Genomic DNA, 20,524 nt, shown 5'->3' with positions numbered 1-20,524 from the left:
CACACCACGACTTGTGATCGGAATTCTTCCAATCTCTTAACTGTTGCTGCCTTCCATCATGCAGCCTATACGACTTTGTCCTTTTATGTGTGCCTATGCGACTCTTCTCTCCTTTTTCGTCTAGCTTTTAGCCAATCTCTAGGCCTCACTTTGTGAACATATACAGAACTATGACAAGCTGCCCCTCTGGGAATCTATAGGTATATGGAAATTCTTCACTTGGTACTTTGTCGAACTTACGATTATTGCTATATCTTGCTTCATAGCCTTGGTTATCTATGCTTATGGCTTTACTACAACTAGGTAGGTCATATTATACCATAACTCTTACTTCGGTTTATTATTATCGAGGTCTGCTACCAACCTCTAGGTTACTCTCTCGCTGCTTATCTATATGTATAAATCTAAGTCCTTTAGTGCTTCCTCATTACTTTTCATCTTAAGAATGACGGCCTAATCTCATCTCATACTTTGTACTTTTATCCATCTATTGGTGATTCACCTCAACGTTGATCTATATTCTACCACTGATAACTTGAAATCTCTTACATAGTACATTATCACTAGGGGTCACGTTGCATCGGGGAATATTTGAAGTGATTTGCCTGATCCACATAAGGAAAATACTATACTTCAATAACCGTATTTCATGGCATCCCAACGTGATTCATCTTATGGGGATATTCTAATCCCGTGCAATTCATGAAATCCCTTTTCTTTAAATCATTACTCAATCAAAGGCCTAGACGTCATCCTCTTATCAATCACAATTACATCCTTATTTTACTACCAGGGCAACATTTCATCTCTTCTACATGCACCTAGTCTTAGACTCCTCCGAGTTAATTCAAGTTATACTGAGCTTTCTTTAACTTACAAAAATCATCAGCTCTCTTATTTTGATGGGCTTAATCCCGAGGTCTTACCTATTATTGTCACCTTCTCACTCATCTTTACTTATCCTTACTCCTATCTACCTAAACCCTTGTCACTCTACGATACTTTAGCTTGCAACCTACACATATCTATTCATACTACTCGCAACCTTCCATTAAATTGCTAGCACCATAGATTTTCTTTCGTGCCTTCTCAGTTGTCTTTAAACATAAGCAATTACTTTTCATGGCAGTTCTGCCACTTTTTGCATGAATACATGGCTTATCTCATTGCGCACAAATACTAGAATTTCCTATAACTCATATGATCTCAAATATCAGCTTTTGATTTTTTCTTCTTCCCGTTCATTAGCCATGATAAGTGCCACTTTCTTATGGAGTGCATACAATATTGGAGTGAGACTGTTATTACAAGACCATTTTTTCTTTATGTCACTATGCTTAAGTTGAAGCCTTTTTCCTTATTTCCTCAACTAGTCTTTCTTTGTAGTACTTAGGGGGGACCCTTTGACTCCTGTAAAGCTGCAAGCTTATTACATCGTATACTCAAAAGAAATTTTGATATTCTTACTCGCCTATAATTATCTTTCGTTACTTACCTCCACGCCCTTGTGCTCGTAGGGTTGCTTCTGAACTGAAATTTTTAACTGTCTGCCCAGTGGCACTTTCTTTTATTTCCATAATACTTATACGGTACCTATAATTACCCCAACTCCTATTTGAATATTTCTCAAGGGTTACGACATCATATCTGCGAGACTGAATTCACTATGTTGGGGTTCACTATGTTTATCTTGCACAATCTGTTGAGTTGTCTATATCCTTTTGTCTAGCCATGACTAGGCTCTTCCTGAATCAACTACTAACTACTCGTTAGTCCATTCTCATATCTACATTTTGCGTAATCTCTCTTGGGCTATATTCTTTGTCTTAACTTACCCCGCACACTGGCTCCTTATGTATCAAGTGTTCATTTGCACTTATTTATCAATAATATCTAGTGATGGAACCCTTACTGCCTCTCCCCGTCATCATGCTTGCATAATATTCTGGAGTCGTATCATATCCGTAGGATCAGAATAAATACAATCTCATTCCTTTCACCTTTCTACCATATTCTTCCTTTACTATTCCATAGTTACCTAAACCACATAACTCCGACTTAATACCATATCACACCATCTTCCCCCTTTAGGGGAGTACTAACATTTAATGTTGTGAAGATTTACCTATAAATGTTTTACCTCTTCATCTTTGGCGTCTTTTCACGTTTCCACGGACTTTTACTTGCCTTGCGGTAATCTTTCTGTACCATGGATAACTGAATTTTTTACGCACGAAGGTGACACCTAGTGTATTTGGCACACTTAGTCCCTTAAGCTTAACTCTGCTCACAGTTCTTGCTTTAGGGAAGCATCTTCCTGAATGACCTTTATAGGTTATTCTTTTGTTGTCCATTCTATTATTGCCTGAACGCAATCTCTGAAATTCTCACGATGTCGACTATTATCAAATACTTCAATCCCGATTTCATGTTCAGTTTATCTTATTCACTAGCCCATATTAATTTCTATTACTCCGGGGGTCTAACTTTTCCTTCTGCTAATCACGTACGAATCACCAACTCATTTCTCGAAATGGAGACATGACTTTATGGCTTATACTCTTTTATTATCTCAAGGCATGTAACCTCTTGTCTTTTCCTTTACTTGACTATAGAATCTGTAGTCCTATCATATTTTGATTTACCGTTATCATCTATTTATCATATCTTACTCATAATTCTTCATTTACTTTCTTCTTATTCTCCTGCTAATATTGCTGCCTATCACCTTATTATTAAAACTTCAACAAACATTCTTTCACTTTTAGCCCCCCTTGATTCACCTCACTGGCTCTTCGGGTCGCCTAACACTCTCTGTTTACTAAGGACGGGAGCCATACAAAGGTAAATATTTATCCCTTCTAGGATTCCAATAACAATCTTCTGAAATTTCTGAACATTCTAGTATTCATATCTGACTATACTATTCTAGAGTGCACCATCTGGGTGTCTCACAAGGAGAATTATTACCACGTTTGCAATATCCTTCGGAAATGTGAGCTAATGATAACAATCCATGCACAATTTTGGGTTACTCTAACCCCAGCTGGATGCTGATATCCCATCCTTCTTTAAAATTATATTTGTTAGCTCCCACAGGGCATAACTGAAATGGGTGTTGTCAAGTGAATATATCTTTGTTATTGTTGAAAGTAACTCAGAATGCTTATATTTCTCTGCCTGAATTGTAAATACAGATAATCTTCACTAACTGGGTACCTCGTATCCTTCTTCACCTAGCTTCTTTTACTTTTTGAAACTTGTATGTAACTTCTGATTCTTGTATTGCTTTATACTATAGGGGTGGATCGATATTCATGCCTTAGGGTTCCTTATCAAGAAGCTTGCACATCTTAGTACACGCATGATCTGCTGAAGACCTTACATTTACTCATCATAAGCATGATGCAAAATCAAGCTCCTTTTATCAACTCTTCCACAACCATATTCAATCTCTTACCAACTGTCTTTTTAGATGTAGGTATCGTTGTATTACAAATAAGATAGAATTTAGGAGTTTGAATTCTTAAAATTGAGCTCTACCACACGATCTAGAGTAAGAAGAAAGAGTAACAGTCATAAATGCCCTATAGCCTCCTTCTTATAAGTGTGGTGCATAATACACCCATAAACAAGACTCTACTAGACACGGCTTCTAGACTTCCTCGGACAGAACTGCTCTAATACCACTTTTGTCACGACCCAAACCACAGGGCCGCGACGGGCACCTAGTGCCTTACATAACTGAGTATCAACGTAACATATCTTTCTTATTATACCATTGTGGGTAAGTGGGACAGAAGGGTCGTCATGAGATAACAAAAATAAAACATAAGGGAATACTAGACATAGGACGCCCCAACATGATATAGAAACTTATACATGTGACATACGGGCCTATAATGCCGACATGATCATTTGTACACTCAAAACATAGGCCGACAAGGCCATACAAGTATCCATATACATGACATCTTTCTACAAGCCTCTAAGAGTATATAAACATCATAAAGGTCGGGACAGGGCCCCGCCATACCAATCAATACATGCCCAAATCATACTGACCAAATAGGCAACTCCGGAGCAAGTGGAGTGCACCAACACCTTCCGCTGAGCAGATAGCCTACTAGGAGGACTCTCAACCTGTCTATCGGGACATGCGGGCATAAAACACAGCATCCCAAGGCAAAAAGGATGTCAGTACAAATAAAGTACCGAGTATGTAAGGCATGAAAGCAATATATAAAAGACATGAAAGAAATATGGAGTAAAGAACTCAACCTGTAAGTCTGAATAGCTCTTTGAACCATGAAACATTTATAATGTCATGCATATGTGTATAAATGTCATATCATGCATAGGTATGTGCGTACATAACATTATTAAGCCTCTGAGGGCATCCTATCATATCATCTCGGCCTCTGTGGGTGAAATCATCAACATAGACCAGCTGATCAGGTGGTGGTGTATATAAAACCATAACCTTTCCCCATACCCCATATATATATATATATATATATATATATATATATATATATATATACGTATATAACGCCATCTGGTCATGGGTCAATGTACATGTGTAAATAAATGCAATGCATGAGAAGTAAGTCAATAAGATCTCTCAGAATATCATAAAATCATTATGCCTTCGATTAATATCATGAAATAAACTTTATCAACTTACGTATTTTCTGAGACCCATGAACAGATGATAGAATAATAGGACACATGGGAAATCAAGAACATAGAAACCCCTAGTACTTTTAAGAATAGAATCATTTATGAAAGTGGTGTGCTTGCTCGTTTCGTTGTATCATATGAATCATACCAAAAGGAAAGAAGGGATAGCCTTAACATACCTCAAGTCATTAATGCAACTCAACAACAAGCTTATGACAACTAGCGCTCCAACCCAATAACAAAGAAATACATGTACAACTTAGATGTCGCTGGTATATCACCTATCTCAAACGATAACTCGATTCTAAAATAAAATGGGCAGCATTTCCCCTGACTTTACTGCTTCCTCAAGCCTACAATAGGCTAGATACAAACACAATACAATCAGCAACTCAAAAACAACCCAACTACATTTCGGGACCTTCAATACAACAAAAACCCCAAATATACTATAACACACCCAATCAATAAGTTATCAATTAGCCTGAAATTGCAACGACAAGCGACAATGGCTAATACCCTACCACATGTGGCATTTCTCAACACCCTTCATCCTTCCAAACTCCATAAATCAGCAGCACAATAGTCCAACACGATTGGACTACAAAACAGTCTACTAAAAGTGAAATAAATCTAACTCACGGCGTCCGATCACCGTCCCGTGAGTTTTAACTATTAGGAAATGAATTTATCAACTTTCCTTGATATATAAAAGCTTAAATACAGAAAGCAGACTTTTTCTTAACTATGAAGTACCTTCCAAAACTCAAACTACAAAGAAAAAGAGAGGTGATATAGCGATACTTACATCGTAGAGATTGTTCTAATGTTATCGCTTCTTGATTTCGTACCCGGGATGTTAATCTTCTTTGAAACCCTAAAAGAGAGCTTAAGGAAATGTTTATGGGTGTTATATGGTCGTGTGCTATGGAAAAATGAATATAAATACGACCTAAGACCTTAATATATCAACTTTTGAAAAGTCAAAGAGGTGCTAGCTTGGCACCCTATCATTAGCCCTTTTTCCGATGCTTATATCGTTTTATCTTGATGTCGTATAAATGAACGGTTAAGAGTGTTAGAAAATACATTCCAAGACCTTTAATTTGGTATATAATATGTCCCAAAAAGACGTCATATAACACACGAAATGTATTGCTCAAAAAGCTTCAGTGACACACCTACTTGTCACATATGCAATCTGCGCAGTCTCGCAAAACTGCAAATATATCTCTAATACAATGTCGTATAAACAAACGGTTTAATGAGTTAGAAAATAGACTCGTAGATCTTAAATTTTATATGTGGATCATCCCGTAATTCCAAGTATATTGGGATAATAGCTCTGCTATATTTGACCCAAATTTCAGCACATTTATGAATGTAACTTGTGATGACCTTTGCCAACTTTTGTTCCACAACTCGCTTGACTTAAAAACGTAACACATGACTATCATAAGCCTAAAATAAATCATAATATAACCTCCTTATCATGTTAATTACCCTATTATTATCCCAAGATTACATGTTATAATATTCCCAACTTGTCGACTTTCGACGAAATGTATTTTCTTCAGTTTGCTTAGCTTCTAAGTCTTTCAACCCTCTTTGTACTTGTTATCTATGATCTTAAAGATTTGTAACCTCCAAGGTAACATGATTAACTTGCCATATGTACTTTCAAAAATGATCTCATTTCTGAACTTACATCAATTGTCTTACAACGTACTCTTACGTGGAAAAATATGGGGTGTGACAATTCCACCCTCAGACGGATAGACAGTCCGAGCGCACCATTCAGATATTGGTATATGCTTCACGCTTGCGTCATAGATTTTGGGTTGTTCTTGGGATCAGTTCTTGTTGCTTGTAGAGTGTGCCTATAATAACATCTACCAATCAGCATTCAGATGGCTCCGTATGAGGCTTTGTATGGGGGACGGTATCGGTCTCCAGTGGGTTGGTTTGAGCCGGGCTAGGCTATTGGGTACTGACTTAGTTCAGGATGCTTTGGACAAAATTGAGTTGATTCAGGATCATTTTCGCATGACGTAGTCTAGACAGAAGAGCTACGTCGATCAGAAGGTTCGTGATGTTGCTTACATAGTGGGAGAGAAGGTACTGCTCAGAGTTTCACCCATGAAGGGTGTTGAGGTTCAGAGAGAAGGGCAAGTTGAGAACTCAGTATATTGGGCCTTTTGAGGTGCTAGAGAGGATTGGAGATATGGCTTACAAGCTTGCATTGTCGCCTAGTTTATCGAGTGTTCATCCAGTGTTTCATGTTTTCATGCTCTGGAAGTATGTCCGCGATCTATCTCATGTTTTGGACTTCAGCACGGTTCAGATGGATGGTGATTTGACTCATGATGTGGAGTCGGTGGCCATTTTGGATCAACAGGTTCGGAAGTGGAGGTCAAATAATATAGCTTCAGTGAAGGTGCAGTGGAGAGATCAGCGCCAGTAAAGAAGGCTATTTGGGAGACCGAGCGGGAGATGCGAAGCAGATATCCATGCCTATTTGATACTCCAGGTATGATTCTAGACCCGTTCGAGGACGAACGTTTCTTTAAGAGGGGGAGGATGTAATGACCCAGTCAGTCATTTTGAGTATAACAGCCCCGTTCCCTCATTTATTGCTTATGTTATGCTCCTTTGTTGTTATATGACTTGTCGGGGTAATTGGTTTGGTTTTGGGCATGTTTCGGAATAAATTGGGATACTTAGTCCCAAGATTGGAAGCTTAAGTTGAAATAGTTGATCGGATATTGACTTATGTGTAAATGGCACCGGGATTTAGTTTTGATGGTTCCTATAGCTCTGTATGGTGATTTTTGATTTAGAAGTGTGTCCGGATATTAATTTGGAGGTCTGTAGGTGATTTTGTCTTGAAATGGTGAAAGTTGAAAAATTAGAAGTTTGGAGAGTTAAGAAGTTTGACTGAGAGTTGACTTTATTGTTATCGGGCTCGGATTTTGGTTCCGTAAGTTGGGATAGGTCCGTTGTGTCAATTATGACTTGTGTGCAAAATTTGAGGTTAATTGGAGTTGGTTTGGTATGTTTTGGCATTAGTTTTGAAAGTTAGAAGTCTATTAGGCTTGAATCGATGTGCGATTCGTGGTATTAGAGTTGTTTGATGTGATTTGATGCTTCGAGCGAGTTCGTATGATATTTTAGGACGGGTTTGTATGTTTGTTTCAGGTCCTTGGGGCCTCGGGTGTGATTTGGATCATGTTCGGCGCATGTTAGAACTTGGAAGATTGCTGATTTTTGTTGGTGCTGGTTTCCTTATATGCGATCGCGATAGGAGGATCGCGATCGTGAAGGGTTGTTATGGCAGCTGGGGATTTTGCTCTATGCGTTCTCGAGCGAGTGTCTGCGATCGCGAATCTTGGGGAGTCAGTAAATCGGGAACGCGTGGGTTAAGTTGCGTTCGCGAAGAGGAAGGAAGAAGCTGGGGTCACGCGATTTTGTTCTTTGTGATCGCGTGTGTAGGTTCGCGATCGCGTAGTGTGTTGAGCCTGTGAGTCGCATTCGCGTGGGTTAATTCGCATTCGTGAAGAATTAATTTTGGCAGCTCAGATTTTGTGCTTTGCGATCGCGAAGAAGTGCATCTGGGCAGACTCTTAAATATAAAAAACGAGGGTTAGAGTTATATTTCATAATTTGACTTTGGGAGCTCGAATTGAGGCGATTCTTGGAGGGATTTTCAAGGAAATGATTTTAATCATTTAATAAATGTTTTGGGTTGGAAAAATTGGGAAAAATTATAGAAACTTCATAGGCTTTAATTTGAGAATTTGAATGTCGAGTTGTGATCGAATTTGAGTAATTTTGGTATGGTTGGATTCGTGGTTGAATGAGTGTTCAGATTTTGTTAATTTTGTAGTATTTTGAGACGTGGGTCCGGGGTTGACTTTTTGAGTTGACTTTTTAACTTTTGCTTAAGAACTTAGCTTTATCATATGGAATTGATTCCTATAGCTTGTGTTGATTGTATCGAGTTATTTGTGGCTAGATTCGAGTCGTCCGGAGGCCGATTCGCGAGGCAAAGGCTTGTTGGAGTAGAGATTTGCATGGTTTGTGGTAAGTAACACTTCTAATCTTGTTTGTGAGGGTATGCATCCCTAAATTACATGTTGTGTGGTTGGTGTTGAGGTGACGCACATGCTAGGTGACGGGTGTGTGGGTGTGCACCATAGGAATTGTGACTCGGTCGATTCCGTGGAACTGTGAAGTCAAATAATCCTGTCATTATCCATATATTCTCCATGTGTTAGAGAATTTTGAGCTGTGATTTATGTTAGAAATCATGCTTAGGCTATGTGCTAATACTGTTGGGACCCACATAGGTCATGTTGCTGTTGAATTACTTGCTTAATTTGAAATTATGTACTCAGTCACATCTATTATTGCATATCATATCTCAGTCTCTGTTGTCATATATTGATACATCATATCATCATTGTTTAGGTTGATTATTATGATATTAGTGAGCCCGAGAGACTGGAGAGATTGATGACTGAGTGAGGCCGAGGGCTTGATTGTGAAGATATTTATGGGATCAGTATTCTCTTTCCCACAGAAGTTGAAAAAGGAACACGGCCTGAAGAATATTCACTTTCTGATCATGCCAAACTAACTGAGGTATTTTCACCAGTAAGAATGCCATGTTGTATTTTCACCAGTAAGAATGCCATGTTGTCAATTGCTTGGATAGTCTGTTGATTGACATGCAGTGAAATAATTTTAAAAGAAAAGAGGCTAGAGGGTTGTGGCCAGACTACAGGCTTTTCAAGTTGCTATGCTAGTTCTTGGAGCGATAGAGATGGATGCTTAATTACAACTGAGCTCTATTGGAGATTATAACACTTTCTTGTGATGCACATGGGGTGCTATACTTTATGGTGCATCAGGTGCCTTCTTCTTCTTCTTCTTCTTCTTCTTCAGACAATTTACAAATTGTTGGGTAATTGCCTATTTCCTCCTGTTTGTGTGTGGTTTATTGTGATTGTCGCCTTGCCTGGTATTGCGATAGGTTGTAATGACCCTGCTAGTCATTTTGAGCTCTAGCGCATCGTTCGACGTTTTGAGGCCTTGAGTAGCTTTACTTCATGTATTATGACTCGTACGCATGGTCGGAATTGAATTTTGAGAAGTTCGGAAGGAAAATTCTAAATTCGGAAGCTTTAAGTTGGAAGAGTTGACTAAGGTTTGAATTTTGAGTAAACGACCTCAGAATCAAGATTTAAAGGTTCCAATAGGTTCGTATGACGATTTCGAACTTGGGCGTGTGTTCAGGTTGAGAATCGGGTGGTCCAGGAGCATTTCGGCCCTTAAAATGGATAATTGGCATTTTGAAGGTTTAAGAATTTTTTAAGATGTCCGTTTGGGGTTCCGAGCCTTGGAATAGGTTTGTATCGTGATTTGTGACTTGCACGTAAAGTTTGGTGTCATTCCGAGATATTTAAGTGTAATTCGAACGCGTTCGACGAAGTTTGAAGGTTGGAAAGTTGAAAGAAAGGTTTTGGCTGTCGATTCATAATTTTGATATTGTTTGACGTGATTTGAGGCTTTGACTAAGTTCGTATCGTGTTTTGGGATGTGTTGGTGTGCTTGGATGGGGTCCCAGGGGCCACAGGGGGTGATTCGGATTGAAAATCGGGATGAGTTTGGACTTAGGGAACTGCTGAAATGAACAAGGTCCGGTGTGATCGCACCTGCGAAGGATTTGGTCGCAGGTGCGAGACCACATGGGCGTATTTGGCATCACAGGTATGGAGTTGTGATGGGCAGAGGGGATGCGCAGGTGCGAGGTTTTGGCCGCGCCTGCGAGATCGCGGATGCGGGAAAGCAATGCGCAGGTGCGAAGGGGCGTGAGGTCATCGTTTTCGCAAAAGTGGAGCATAGGTCGCAGGTGCGACTCCGCAGTTGCGTAGTCTGGTCCAGAAAAGCGAAGGCAGTGGCCTTCATGGGGGACCGCATATGAGGAGATTTGGCCGTAGAAGCAGTTAAGTGAACCGTAGGTGCGAAATTCCTGGGCAGTGTATTAATTCGAAGGGTTCCAAGATATCTTCATCTTTGGACTTTGCAAGCTCGGTTGGAGGAAAATTTTGAGAGGGATTTCATGAGATTTCTTGAGATAAGCCACTTTTGGTCATTTTTATCTATTAATATTGAATACTCATTGAATTTTCCCCCTAAAATATGTGTTTTTAAGGTGGAATTTGGAAAATTTTGAGCTAGGGATTTGAGAGTAAGATTTGGGGATTTGAGTGGCGATTTGATGTCGGAATTGAGTGATTTTGGCATGGTTGGACTCGTTGTTGAATGAGTGTTCAAAATTTTTATAAAATTTGTTAGATTCCGAGGCGTGGGCCAGGGGTTGGCTTTGTTGACTTTTCGGACGGAGTTGGGAATTGTTATAAATTGATTAATTATGAGTATTAGAGTATATTTTTATTAGTTTTCATGTTGTTTGATCAGTTTCGAATTGATGGGCATCGAATTTGAGGTGTTAGAGAGGCATTTGAGCCGGTTGTGGACCTTCGGAGCGAGGTAAGTCTCCTGTCTAGCCCTGTGAGGGGGAATTTACTCCGTAGGTATTATATTCTTATGTGCTACATGTTGTGGGAGTTATGCACGTATGAGGTGACAGGTGTCCGTGCGTATGCTAGAATTCATGATTATGTCCGTGTAGACTTAGGTGCACGCCATGCTATAATTATACTATTTGAGTTATCTTTTCTTGTTTAATTCCTTTATTTCGCGTTGCGACTTGAACTAGACTTGCATAGGGTGATAGACTCGCTATTGTAGAGATGTGTCGAGCTACTTGATAATCCGCGGAATAATTTGTGATTTCCCTTACGAAATTCTTGCGCGTTGTGCGTTTTCATTGAAAAGCCTCTTTACATTTCATAACTCGCACGTATCTTCGTGAGTGGGGTCAAGGACCCGTTAAATTATCATACTCTTATGAGAGCGGGTCGTTCGCCTCGGCAGTATTATAGATGCATCTATGGTTCGTGTCGTTCGACCCTCGATAGTGCACACATTATTATGGGATCGGGTCGTACGCATCGGCATTTCTATAAATACTCTTATGGGATCGGGTCGTTCGCCTCGGCAACGTCGTGCGTAATATTTGACAAAAAGCCATCGTATCCGTGAGTTTTCCTGATTTGAGTTGTGACGATCCATCTGGTGGGGACTATTTTCCACATATACTCCGGTTGAGGAGGTGACCGATAATTGAGGGCTTGCGTTTACTGTTCAGAGGAGGATCGTACCACGTGCTTAACTTTGTTTACACTGTTTTTACCATGCCTCATACTTGTTTACTTTGGGTTGTACTTGATTTATTGGAGCACTAGTAAGTGTCGATGTCGACCCCTCGTCACTACTTCTCCGGGATTAGGCTAGATACTTACTGGGTGCGCGTTGATTTACGTACTCATGCTACACTGCTGCACTTTTTGTGCATATATATATATATATATATATATATATATATATATATATATATATATATATATATATATCCTGATCCTGGTGGTCTTTTTGGGCGCAGAGGCGCGGCTATTGGGGGGACTTTATGGTGAGCTGCATTCCATGTTACGATCCGCAATATATATAGTCTCCATCAGAGTTGTTTACATTCTTCTGTCTAACTTTTATTCTAGACAGATGTTGTATTTTATTATATTTCTTGGTAGATGCTCATGCACTTGTGACATCGAGTTTTGGGTTTCCTACTGGATGTTCATTATTGTAGTTCGCATAATATTATTTATATTTTATACAGAGATTGGAAAAAACAAATCAAGGATTTTTCTATGAGTACCAGGATTTACTCTACTTATTTAATGGGATTCATGATTTCAAAAATAATAAAATGAGTAACTAAGTTGATTAATCACTGTTGGCTTGCCTGACGGCGGCGTTAGGCGCCATCATGAGCTATAGCGGATTTCGGGTCGTGACATAGGCGCCATCACGACATGTGAGATTTGGATTGTGACATGTTATGGGCTTATGTATGATGTGTTACGTCGTGGGGTTGTACCTTGTGGGTGTGGACATGAAATGTTGCATGCCAGTTGAGGCTGATACCGTGTGTTGATGTGGGAACCAGATCTTTGGGGAATGATCAGATAGTGAAAAAAGAAAAAATTGGTTCTAAGGCTTTTTAGAACCAATTTCGAGGTCATCAAATCACTGACCTCGAAATTGGTATCAGAAGTAAAAAGCTTAAACATAAATTGTGCGTTTTGTTTATGTGTTGATGATAAGTAATGTTGACATAAGTCATTAAATAAGTTTGAGTGTTGGCACAAAATACATATCAAAGTCAATCAATCTCAAATTTTGCATGAAAGTCCCAAACGACATAAAAGAGTTATTCCAACTCTCAGAATCGTAATTCGAGTCCGATATCTATAAAGTCAACTCTCGTTCAAACCTCCCAACCTTCCATACCTTTAACTTTCCAATTTTCGTCAAAATGCATCAAATTAACTTACGGACCTCCAAATCTAAATCCGGACCTAAGTCTGAGTCTAAAATCATCATATGAAACTATTGGAATCATCAAAATACCATTTCGGAGTCGTCTACATAAAAGTCAAATTTCGGTAAACTCTTTTCACTTAAGCTTCTAAAATAAGAATCAACCTTCCAAATCAATCCTGAATCCTCTGAAAACCGAACTCGGCCACACACACAAGCCATAACACATAATACAAAGCTGCTCGAGACCTAAATCCTCTTAATGGGATGCTAATTCTCAAAACGACCGGCCGGGTCATTACATCCTCCCTCTCTTAAACAAACGTTCATCCTCGAACGTGTCAAGAACCATTTCGAGGTCATCAAATCACTGAGTGAACTACCATACATACACCCGCGGGTGATCCCACGTCATCCCAATCCACATAGGCCCGACGACACCATCCCAACTGAAAATTATCCCTTCCACCCACACTGGTAAACCTTAGAATCAAATTTCTCACCATCCAATCATTTCCAAGAGACCCGATTCCTAAATCAACACACAGTATCAGCCTCAACTAGCTGCAACAACTTATGCCTACACCCACAAGATACAAACACATGACGTAGCACACTACACCTATGTCCAAAACAACATTTTTTTTATCACAATAGCTATCCATAATCAAACCCAGCACCGGAAATTAACCTCATATCTGATAGAACCCTGCTCCAAACCTTCACAACACTAACAACGATGCACAAAATGTGAAGACCTCGTAACTATTCACCAGAATCAACAAGTCACATCTAACGCCACCTGGTCACACACCTCGCAAGCTAAAACCCAATATTCACAGCATGAATATGACTGAATATATAAGGAAACACATGAAAGAGCTACCAAACCAGCTTGACAGGCACAACTCCCTATTAGTACCATATTACGAACCAATTTCACAAGGGAAAATCAAAATATATGTACTAATCACAAGGATATCATCCTGATATGACTACATCGCAGCACGCAGCCCGGTTCAAACACATCAAATCACATGAAACCGCAAGGGTCTCACCTTCAACTCTGAATCACAAGTAGAATACACATCATACCAACCGGAACCTTCCACTTATTCAATTCTGCCAACAAATTCACAACACATACTGAACTCACATGCCGGTGGAGTATCTAAATCACAAATGGTAACCCATCACCCAGAAATCACATCAAAAGTACCGAAATGAGTAACAAAAAGTCACTTCTAGTCTCATAGTTCTCAATAATGAATAAAACAAAATGATAGACTCGGGCTACCACCATAGAGTCTCCCAATAGTGGTAAACAAATAAGCAGAGTAAGAAATCATGAAACTCACCCATATGCGAAGAAAAATAGGAGGACTCACCCCGATAAACAGAAACGAAACAAGATACTAATGATGTTCCTCTATAACAATTTGAACCCATACTTGTACGACATAGTCTGGTGCAGCGGCCTCAGCCCTACCATAGAAAAAACATCAACGGACCGGACCTCCCCCTCTTGGGCGCCCTACACTCGCTCGACCTGACCCCAAGCTGGCGGTGCAGGGATATCAGCAACTGGAGCAGAACTCATAGCCTGAATACCTAGTCACAACACATCTATCCAGAGTTTGGGACACTCTCTCACCATTTGGCTGGTATCTCCACTCTCAAAATAACCTTTCTGCTGACGTGGTTGTGGAAGTTACCCGGTACGGGTACCCTAAGACCCATGGATATCTGAAGCACCGTGCGAAGCCTGAAGTGCAAATTGAACTGGCTGACCCACAAACCTGCGTACCCTGCCTCCAAAAATAGGGACCAGTAGATCCTCCCGGTCTACGAGGCCTCTTAACCTCCCTGCCCTCTCTCTCCTGACCCCGCATGCCCTCTAATCGGCGAGCGATCTCTACTTCCTACCGAAATGGAACATCCGAGTCCAAATCCTGAGCCATGCTAAACCGGATATCATGACTTAGCCCCTCAATGAACATGCGAACTCACTCTCTGACTGTAGAAACCAAAACAGGTGCATGTCTGGACAAATCACTGAATCTAACAGCATACTCTGACACCGACATAGTGCCCTGGCGCAGCTGCTCAAACTCCATGCGCCACACTTCCCGAAGGGTCTATGGAACAAACTCTCTCAAGAACAGTCCATGAAAGTGAAGCTGCATCGGTCGGACTACCCAACTCATAGCCGCTCCCTTAAGCTGGAATGTAGTAAAAGCAACCCCACTCGTCTCCACAATACCCATAGTGTGGAGAATACGATAGCACTCCCCTAGGAACCCAAGCGTATCCTCTGAAGCCGAACCACTGAAAGTAGGAGGGTAATACTTCTTGAACCTCGCAAGTATGAGTTGTTCTTCCTCAGATGTTGATGCCCTAACCACGGGCGGAACTTGGATTACAGGTTGTGTCGGCATGACACCTGGAACCTGACCAACATGGACTCGCTGCTCCGGAGTACGGGCGGCGGGAGTATGAGCTCCTCCCTCGATCTATGAAGTAGCTGGTGCAACCGGAATCAACCCCGCCTGAGCCAATATACCAACATGCTCAGGAACTATGCCAAAATCTCTTGAAGTCCCGGGGTAGCAACAGGTGCCTCCGGTGCCTGTCCCCCAACCGGAGCAATTGACGACTCCTTAACTGCTACTCTGACAAGTTCTCTAACTGTGGTACATGCTCCTCCTCGACCTCTGCCTCTGCCTCTGCTCCGACCCCTAGCAATACCGACTCTGGGGGCAACGTTGTCGGTAACTGCAGCTCGTGTCCTCACCGTTTGTGAGAGAATAAAATGACAAAGGTTTAAACTCTGAGATCAATAAACTCACACGATAGGAATGAAAGAAGTGAAACTATCCTAATAGTTTCGTAGCATCTCGAAGATAAGTACAAACTTCTCTATACCGATCCGCAAGACTCTACTGAACTTGCTTATGACTCCTAGCACCTATGAACCTAGAGCTTTGATACCAACTTGTCACGACCCCAATTTCCCTCCGTAGGATGTCGTAGCGGCACCTAGTCCCTAAGACTAGGTAAGCCTAACACTTACTGAATTAATAGAAGAATTCAACCATCATCTGATAAATATGAAATAGAAATCTTTATACACAACTTACAATCCCAAAATCGGTAGTACAAGTCATAAGCTCTACTGAGTTTGCTAGAAAATCCCTAAATACAACTATTCGGAATAGAATTAAATAGTACAAGTAAAATATCAGAAGGTGACTTTGAGGCCTGCGAACACGACGACAGGTTTACCTTGAGTCTCCACAGCAATGCTCGACCAGCCAACTAATAATCAATAATAAGCGTAGTATGAGTACACTACAACGATACCCAATAAGTATCAAGACTAACCTCGATGGAGTAGTGACGAGGAACGGTCAAGACACCCACTAGACTAAACAACCTGAACAAGTATAAATGTAGAGCTAACAGGGAACAGTATCAATAATAAGCTAGGTATGATGACAATAATAATACAATGTTTGTAATAGGGACTAAAAGCAACAGTAAGCAACGAGACGCAACATGTAATAAAACTATAGAGTAAGCCGAACACAGTTCAATCCTGTGAAACCAGATAAGGGAAGACAAGTGACAATTCAGTAGGAACAACCGCTTTCACACCAGGTTTATCCAAGAATTTCCACGAGGTACCAAACCTCTAAATTAAAATCACAGGTCCTAATTCGTGAACCCTAATCATTTGGCATCTTGTACCCATATTACAATTCATAACAGCACTGCCCAAGGGGTAACAATATCTAATATCCGCCCAGACCACTCACGTGCCAACAATAATAATGACTCATTACTACACGGACAACTCACGTGTCAATAGGATAAATTTCACACATAAGGCAAGTACATGGTGGTACATGTAAATGGTCAAAACACCAGGATTCATCTTCTTAGGCCGATATGGGTGATTTATCTATGTGTATGCTTGTGCAAGTATTCTATCATAATTTAAATCAACAAGTAAGAGTAGAGACAATGAATGGCACATAAGAAGAAATCACGACAAAGTGTACAGTGTAATAAAGACATCCATGAAATGGAAACCGCGAATAGTACAACAAGATTAACTACACAGAACCAAGCAAATAGTGCAACACAGAGAAAGACAATTAATAGTATGCTAAGGAAACAACAATCAAAGACTAGTACAAAAGAATGGGGAAATGTCAACAAGAGCCCTACCGAGGTACCGCCTCGTAGTCTCAAATCATAAAATGAATCACAACTTTCCTTATATCACCGCAGGAGCCTTTACATTTAGTTTTGAAAATTATTTTTTCCGAAATAGCATCCCGCATTTTAGCCCACCTTATCACACCGCATGGCTTCTAGTAGTTCTTCTACTAGCCATGCATTTCAAGCCAACCTTATATCACCGCATCCGTTTCAACATCCGGACCTTATACCACCGCATGCGTATCAATAATAACAACACCATGACAGAAACCTCGTGTAACAAAATAACAACCGCATGGCAGAAACCTCGTGTAAACACAATAACAAAAGCACGACAGAAACCTCGTGCAAACAACATAACAATTCTCTCAACAACAACACGCATGCCAAAATATAATAACTCAAATAAATGACTCTCACAATATATGCCCATATGCCACAACATTTCCTCAAAGCAGTTTCAATATCAGAACCACGCATAGCCCTAGGCTCAACAACACTGAATACAATAGCAACAACAACAACAATAATACGAGAATACCGCAAGTAAATTGTAACGACCCGGTGGGTCGTTTTGACTATTGCAATCCCGCTCTCCCATTTACTGCTCAAATTGTGAATTACAATTGTTATTTGGCTTGCCGGGGTAATTGGTTTGGGTCCGGTGAGGTTTTGAAATAATTTGGAGCACTTAGTTCCAAGGTTTAGAATTTAAGTTGAAAAGGTTGACCGGATGTTGACTTATGTGTAACGACCCCGGAGAAATTTTTGCTAAGGAAATTAAGGTTTGGTGGTGCCTAGGTAGATCAATTAGTACAAAGATTATAGAAATTTCTCGCGGCGAGCATGCTCGCCGCGGCTCGGACTTTTTGGGTTGAACAATGCACCGATGTGTAAAGGAAAATTTTGTCGGAAAAAGGGTCATTTCTGTGATCACTATGCGGTCGCAGAATCACTCTGCGGACCGCAAAATGGTCACAAGGTGGATCAGGAGAGGGGCAAGATTTGAGGAAAATCTACGGTGCACTATGCGACCGTAGACCTGTTTTACGGTGCATTATGCGACCGCAGAATAAGTATGCGGGCCGCATAATGACCGCAGACCGGGTCAGTAATGCCCATCTTTGGAGGCCAAATTATACGGACGGTATGCGGACCGCATACCTGTTATGCGATCGCATAACTGCGTCGAAGCTTCCATTCTTTCTAAATTTTGACCCGATCCAACTTCGATTTATAGCCCTTGAAGCTCATTTTTGAGCCAAAATCTGACATTTTAGAGAGAGGTGAGAGCATTTAAGAGAGAGAAAGTGAAGACTTAGTCATTTATTCATCAATTCTTATTCAAGGTTTGAAGATTTCACAAGGATCTTGCCAGGGCTTCAAAGAGGTAAGAATTTCTTTCCCTAATTCTTCAATTTCAAGTTTGGAGTAAAGATGGGTGAATAATAGTATGATTCTTGGGTGTAAGAGTATTATGTATACATACCAATAAGGTTGTGGAAAGATTGTTAAGTTCAAATGGGTAAAGATTGGGTTGAAAATGGTAGAAATCTTCATAGACTTTAATTAAAGATTTGAGGGTCGAGTGGATGTCGATATTTGGTAAAATTTATACGGTTTGACTCGTGGTTGGATGGGCGTTCATACTTTGTAACTTTTGTCGGGTTCCGAGGCGTGGGCCCCACAAGAGATTTTTGAGTTAACTTCGGATTTTATTGAAAAATTAGTATTTCCTTATGGAATTAATTACTATAATTGGTATTGACTGAATCAAATTAATTGTGGCTAGATACGAGGCTTTCAGAGACAAATTCTCGTGGCAAGGGCATAGCGGAATAAAGAATTACACGGTTTGAGGTAAGTAACGACTGTAAATCTTGTCCTGAGGGTATGAAACCCCGGATTTCGTATCGTTTTTACTATTTTGAGATGACGCACATGCTAGGTGACGGGCGTGTGGGCGTGCACCGTTGGGGATTGTGACTTGATCCGTCCCGTAGCAATTGTAGAGTTGCATACTTTGTTGAAACTGTATAATACTTATGTGTTTTAGAAAGAGTTTCTATAAATTGGGCTGAATGCCATATTTGGCCCTTATGCCAATACTGCTTGGACTCTCATGGGCCTTTTCTTACTATCCTCTCACTGTTTTCGATTGAAAATCTGTGCTCAGTCATGGTCATACCGGTTTACTGCATAACTCAGTTTTATTACTCTGTTTTGATGCATATAATTGTTGCTTTGGGCTGAGTTCCCCGTTTTTACTGAAATGCCCGAGTGGCTTGAGAGATTTATGACTGAGTGAGGCCGAGGGCCTAATTTGTGAGGGTATTCATGGGATCGGACTGCACACCGCAGCATGTTTGATATAGGTCGAGGGCATGAGTGATTTATGCCATGATTTGGCTTGATATAGCGCTTGGGCTGAAGGAGCCCCTCCGGAGTCTGTACACACCCCCAGTGAGCACAGGTACCTACTGAGTGCGAGTACCGAGTGCCGAGTGTTGAGTGACTGTGAGGCATGAGTGATTGTGAGGTATGCCCGAGTGGCAAGAGTGATTGTGAGGTATGCACGAGTGGCAAGAGTGATTGTGAGGCATGCCCGAGTGGCACGAGTGACTATGAGGTTTGCCCGAGGGGCTATATATGAGTGATGCTTTGCCCGAGGGGCTGTTTATAATTTTATCATTTTTGCTCACCTGTGCATTTTTCCTCTGTTGGAAAACTGTTGAAAAAAAATACCTTTAAATGATTTTTTACTCGAACTGGGTTTAAACGAGATGTTTTGATTCAAATCCTGATTTTAAAAGCATGTGGTATCTTACTGAGATTTCATGATATGTACGTTATATGCTTTATTGCTCGTCACTACTGCTCAGTCTTTATTTATTGTTGTTACTTACTGAGTTGGCGTACTCACATTACTCCCTGCACCTTGTGTGCAGATCCAGGTGTAACTGGATACGATAGCGGTTGTTGATTATTCTGGTTGCAGATTTTCTCGGGGATAGAAAGGTAGCTGCTTGGCGACCGCAGCCCCTACTCTTCTCTCTCTTATCTTCCTTTAGTTGTATTTAGCTATTATCCAGAATATGTTAGTCTT

Source organism: Nicotiana tomentosiformis, chromosome 2 (genome assembly GCF_000390325.3).
Source record: "Nicotiana tomentosiformis chromosome 2, ASM39032v3, whole genome shotgun sequence".
NCBI classification, from domain to species: Eukaryota; Viridiplantae; Streptophyta; class Magnoliopsida; order Solanales; family Solanaceae; genus Nicotiana; species Nicotiana tomentosiformis.
Note: the sequence above shows the minus strand (reverse complement) of the source record.